Here is a 6718-nt window from a genome sequence, read left to right as displayed (position 1 = left end):
GGGTCCCATACCAGAGTAGCATACTTGACTTTGAAGTTCAGATGTTGACAGCCATCAATTTCGCAATATAATCTTACCCCTTAAAGTAAAAAAATAGAAAGTTGATCAGTTAATTTTTGTTCATTAACCGTCTAATTATTGCGCTCTATCACGTCATAAATATCCTCCTTCTGTACAGTGCACGTGTACAGACCGCACCAACGTATATCCCCCTGTTTTTAAAACTAAAACCTTTGTCCCTTGAAAAATCCCAGTTGATATTAGAAAAACGCCCGCATGAAGTGGAGATCAAATGGAAGCAATTACTTTTGTCTCAGCATGTCAGAAAGCGGATGTCTGTTACACATTTAAACGTGTCTAAGCATTATAAGCCTAGCCCTAATTGATGCATGATATTATTATTTTTTTTCATCTGTAGGACAACTGCTTAATTTTCTGGGAATGTTTACTTCTTGCAGAGAGAAAAGGGTGTCTTTTTTTGTCTTCGTGTTTTTACTTGGAAGAAAGAGAGAACACAACAATAGCCCTAAACATTCCGGCGAAAAGTCACTTCCGTCGTAACTGTTCTTCAGATTTAGTACCATCTCGCCAAAATCCGTTCTGAGGGAAACAACACGCTCAGCATTCCGGTCCAACGTGTGCGTTTCCCACAGGCTATGAAGTCCAAGTACAAAAACCATGTCATATGTTTCATGGTCACGTTGAGTGGCCAAAAGGTATCCTGCTCTACGCTGTGTGAATTCAAAACACATCCTGTCTTCAATGTACTTTGTAGAATGTCCAAGAACTAAATTGCACATTTGCAGCCAAATTAGGCCTTGTTCGATAGTCTCCGGTGCATCGCACTGAGAACAATTTACAGAAGAGACAAAAGTATGTTTTTCTTTGGAGCACGTGCTGGTGGTGAAACTTTATTACGAGCGCATACAGAGGAGCGACCCGAATCCGCGCCCCGCTTAAACGACGGCCGCTATCCTTTTTTCAAGGGTGGAGTTTTCAGCCAGCTGGAGGAGCTTGATCTGTGTCCCCTGGTCGGGGCTGAGCATAGAGCCTCCCAATGATCAGAGCCGGTAATGAAGTGACTGGCGGGTAGGAACTGCGGGCAGTTTGAGATCATATTATTTCGATCAGGTTTCTTGCCACAATTTTTTGCATATCTCTGCGTAAAGACATTCCGAATAGAAGCTACACAATTGGGGATATGAAAAGGCGTTAGTTTGAAGCCTACGTCAGGCGTTGGCTTGTCGTTTGAGGACCGTTTTATCTGCGGGAGAGATATGAGTTTTGCAAGCCTCTAGTGCTTCAGGATTCCTTTGTAAGAAAACAACGTGTCCTTGCCGCAGTATGGGGCGGGCGGGCTGCACAACCGAGTTCAACGGGACACTTCTTGAGCTAGGTTATGAGCCGCCTCAATACCAGCAAGGGAGGCATGAGCAGGTGTCCTGATTAGGCGAATGCGCCGTGTAGGCTGAGAATTTTGCAGAATCCGTGCTGCTTGTGGGGAGATTCTTCCCAACTGGTAGTTACGTATCCCCAATTTTGAGCCTCTGACAATGGTTTCTGCCGAAAATCACGCGATTGCTATAGAGCAATTGCTGTTTCTTCTCCAACATGTCTGTGCTGATTGCGTATAGTGTCCCCAGTTATGAGTGTACCATGGTCTGTGGCTACCACAGCTACCATATTGTGGAGCACGTTTTAACTGGTTGAGCTTCAGCGTGCAGTTGAAATCAAAATTTGCGAGGCGAAATCGACAGTATACGCAATCGCTTTAACACGTTATGCCCATAAGAACGATCCAGCTGAGGCGGAAATAGCACTTTCGTGTATAGATTTTTACGTGAAACAGATTGCAGATATTCATTAGAAAAGTGAACTTCAAAACACGTACCTAAGCATAAACATCCTGCATAAAACAAATTAAAGAGAGGAATTCAGGAAAATTAAGAACACCACTAAGTTGGGAAGAAGGTTAAAAAATTTAACTTGCATGAACGCTCTGATAATGGTAGGGGCGCTCTCAGAGACAAAAAAAAATTATTAGATCTACACTTACCGGCTTAGCGCATTAATCAGCGGAAGTTTATTTGCATTAACGGCTGAAGGTCTAGAGTGGAAGGTCCATTTTAACGTTTCACAGGCCAGTTTTGGTGGCTGTACGCCCACGTGCATACTCGACCTTCTCCGCTTGTGGTCTTCGGTTCGATCGTGTTCCCGGCACACTTCACGGACATCAGTGCACGCTTGTGTGAAAAAATAGTCTAGTTCCAACTCTTGTGTTATTAGCAGTCTAAACCCTCCGTTGGGTTTGAGAAAGGAAAAGCGCATAACTAACTCGCTGGTTCAATGGACACCTGAATCACGCTTTGAGGTGGCGGTGGTGCCCAGATACTAATGGTGCCAGCAGAAACAGGCGCCTTATCGGCTGGAAACAGGAGGACCATATAGAAGTGGCCAATATTCGACAAAAGCTGCAGATGTAGTGTCTTGCGAATTAGAGTATCTGCAGGTGCATAGTATATTCTTGTTGCCAGAAATTTTTCAAAGCGGGAGCGTCAGTACTCTCGCGTCTCAAAAAACTCTCCAGCGTCGGCGCCGGCGGCGTCGACAGCGCCGATCGCTTGAAGCCTCGCAGCCGCTTCGGTTCGGCAACCTATGAGTGACGTGACCTTGTGATGTCATCACACCTGCCCACCGTATTGTTTTGCTCGATGAAGCGCGTCAGCCTGGTCTGGACTACGCGCTCCATCAATTTCCCCATGCATGAAGTCAGAGAAATAGGTCTTAAATTTTCTAGTTTCGGGGGTTGCCCGGCTTTGGGAATAGAATTACATCTGTGGCCGCACGAGATGGTCGGCTTCCGACCGGGCTTGTGCACGCATGACGCTATGCTCCGACTGAAACATGGCATAATAAAGTCGCGTTCTAGGGACGCCAAAGTAATTCTCGGCCTAGACTTGACAAAGGCTTTTGATAATGTCAGACACGAAGCAATCCTGCGTGGTCTCCATGAAATTGGGGTAGGCGCGCGAACATACCATTGCATCAAGGACTTTCTATCAGGCAGAAATGCCTGCATGAAGTTCCAAGACAGTGAGTCTCCCAGACTGAAGTTAGGGAGCAGGGGCACGCCGCAGGGCTCGGTTCTCTCCCCGTTCCTTTTCAACGTGGCGATGAGGAGCCTCCCCGAAGGAGCATAGAGGGGATAAATTTCAGTATGTATACGCGGATGACATCAACCTCTGGATTAAACAGGGGAGCGATGCGAGTATCGAGGAGCGCCTGCAGGCGGCGGCGGACACTGTCGTGGACTATGCTGCCAGCAGGGGTCTCTCATGTTCTCCTAAAAAATCAGAATTATTCGTCTATAACCCGAAGTCACTCCGATGCAAGCACAACTGAGAATTTGACATTAAAGTAGAGGGGAAACTAGTCCGAAAGGTAGATCAAATCAGAATCCTAGGGCGATTCATTCAGGACAATGGATATAATGATGGGGCAATCAAAAGGCTAGAGGGAATTGCCACGCAAGCCCTTGGCATATTTAGAAGGGTCGCGCTGAAAGGACGAGGCCTGAAGGAGAGAAGCTTGCTTAAACTAACCCAAGCATACGTAATAAGCCGCGTGAGCTATGCCATGCCTTTCTGAGACATTAGGGCTGAGGAGAGGAAGAAACTATACTTGCTCATTCCACGGTTTATAAAGAAGGCCCTGGGCTTACAGATTAGCACCTCCACAGAGAAGCTTCTCTCTATAGGAGTGCACAATACCTGGGACGAAATAGCGGAGGCTGTCATAATTTCACAGCTCGAAAGATTAAGCCGAACAACCGCGGGCAGAGCCATCCTTGAAATGATAGGCCTGCAAACAGATAGGGGACTACAAGCGTAATCGAGCATTCCCCAGGACTGCTGAAAAAATCTAATCATTAATTACCCATTCCCTCGTAACATACATCCCATATTCAACACTGAGAGGAGGGAGAAGAGAGCAGAAGCGCTAATCAGACGCTTTGATCCGATGGACAGCAAGGCGGTTGCGTACGTGGACGCGGCAAGTAGCAAGTCGGGTGCTGCGGTCGCCTCAGTGGTCGACGGACGCGGTGCCCCTGTATTGGCAACCACCATTAGAAGCCGCAACGCGGAAACAGCTGAAGAAGTTGCGATAGCGCTCGCTTGCGTTGGAACGGAAGCCAATTTTATAATTAGCGATAGCAAAACGGCCATCTATAATTTTGGAAAGGGTAGAATCTCGCCGGAAGCGGCAAGGATTCTGGCCAGTAGACGGCTAAACAGAAAAATTAACCTAATTTGGACTCCCGCACACGCGTCCGTTCCTGGCAACGACGCGGCCCACGAGTTACCCCGAGCTCTCCCCTTCCGGGTAGCTGTGGAGCCGCCGGACTGCCGGAACATGGACGAGTGTCCGCAAAATTATACGGATATTATTGAAAATTATAGGTTACAAAGGAGACTGGTGCCACCACCGGATAAAAGTCTAAACAATAGGGAGGCAATCGCACCACGGCGCCTCCAAGCTGGGAAGTTCGTAAACCCGGTCTGGGCATATCATGTTCAGAGAGATGAGAAACAAAACGACAAGTGAAAAACACTGTGGGGCGAGAGGAACCCTCGGCCATATAACCTGGGAATGCGCTAGTTCACCAGTGGCTAAAGGAAATATAAATTCTACAGAAACCTGGGAAGCCCTGCTGCGGAGCGAGGCCCCTGCTCCGCAGCAACAAGCCATCCGCCTGGCGGGAGAAGCCGCGAGGAGTCAAGACCTCTTTGCCTGCTTCTAATCACGGAGGTCTCGGCCCCCGTCCCCCAGGCCAGCGTCCCGGGGACGGGGAGTAGGGGGCCTCCTTATCTGGTGGAAAATAAAGGTGGTGTCATCATCATCATCGCCCACCGTATTGTCAGAGCCTGACAGCCGAGGCTGTGACCGACCAACGGCACCGTCCCCGGCACGGTAGCCAGTACATACAGGAACACTAGGTAGCCCAACCCCCCGGGCACTCAGCTTAGGCTGAGGCCCAAGGGGTAGCAAGCTACGACACTTTGGCTAAATAAAGTTTATTCACTGACTGACTGACCTTAGTGTCAGCAAACTCACCAGTGTGGCAGGTGGTAGTTAAATTAATGACTGGCGGCAAGGAACTGCTAGAGAAGAGCAGACTGTATCGCACAAGCCCCACCGGTGGCAGCACTCTCCATCGTAGGGCAGTGTCGCATCACTTATAGCGTCTTCGATCGCCTCGCACCGGGTGCGCCCCGAAACCAGCGCGGTTTCCTGCTCACCGCGGCGGTAGCGCACCGGCGAGGGTCAACATCGAGGACAAGCTGCACCCCGCGGGGGCTCGTGCATGCAGCGCCGCCTATAGGGTGCCTTTATTCTGGCGCGTGCATTTGATTGTAAACCACAACACCGGTCACACGCTTTCAGAACTGCAAATAAATCACACATTTCACATGTCAAAGGCCATGCACACTGCAGCTATATATGCCAAGCAGTGCAATGTAAACAGACGCTCACTCCGGTATCGGCGAGGCGCTTGACGACCCGATAAACGAATTTTCGGTCGTTCATCGCCGTTTTTAGGCTATCAAGTCGATTATCATGTCATCTTCGCTATCATACGAACTAGACAGCAGTTCATCAATGGCGGCAACCAACCGTATTCTCTGCTCCATCGCGTGAGTCTGTGCACAGACACGAGCAGGATAGTATGGGCCACCGTGTACGGGTAAAGGCGGCTTGTCCGCAGCACGCGTCCCGCAATGCTTACCGGGATTGCACCCTTGCGAACCGCCGATTTTCCGGGTGCGAGTCGGGGCAACGAAAAACTGACCCGGTAGGGTGCGCTTCCGGTGATTGAAGACTGCGGGTGCGCACCGGTGCAGTTGATCGAGGATGGAAGGTGCGCACCAAGGCGCCCCGGTGCGCACCGGTGTGGTCGATCGAGGATGCTATTAAACTCCGCCAGAAGCGATATGTGGACTCCCAGCGATCTGTGAGAGTAAAATCGAAAGTTACCGATTTCCCATATATGGACACTAGATAGTTTTAGTATTGCGGGCTTTGCGTAATTGCGTGCATAGCTAACGGGGAAATAGCGTTAGCGTACGCAAGTTAGCGTTGCGGCAGTTGCGGATTTTGCGCCCTTAGCGTGAAAACATGGCGGCGTCCTTCCAAGCGAGAGCCGCCGGCTTCAGCCGATTCAGCAGCCCTTGCGATTCCGGTGGGTATGTTTACCGGCAACTACTGGCATTGTTGCTTTTCGCTATGACTTACCTTGCTTCGACGATAAAGTTTAAGCTGCAATTCAGCCAAGTTTTTGAGATACGCTCTCGAAACTGGAGCACTCAAGCCTAACGGGACCTCAAGCTGCGCTGCAGTCGTCTGCAACTACCCGGAACGTAGCACTAACGTCTGGAACAAAACAAAAGTAGATTTCAAGCTTTGTCGCGGTGTTTTATGTATTTAAATGATGTAAAACAACAATTTATATTAAATTTACAAAAGTTTTTTGAACATTAAACGCCATATGATCGAAAATTCTCTTGCTCGAACCGTTTCTAGATAACATTGCCTTGACTAGAGCCGCCACCATTATACGCTTCTTATTTCGCTTTATTTCAATTTCTGGGTCATTTTGCTGACGAAAATAAGTGGTGCTGTAAGAGTTAGATGGATAATTAACTGATATTAACCAATC

The sequence above is a fragment of the Amblyomma mixtum genome, chromosome 3, assembly GCF_055824585.1.
Source record: "Amblyomma mixtum isolate Tamu chromosome 3, ASM5582458v1, whole genome shotgun sequence".
Lineage (NCBI taxonomy): Eukaryota > Metazoa > Arthropoda > Arachnida > Ixodida > Ixodidae > Amblyomma > Amblyomma mixtum.
This window is presented reverse-complemented; position numbering follows the sequence as displayed.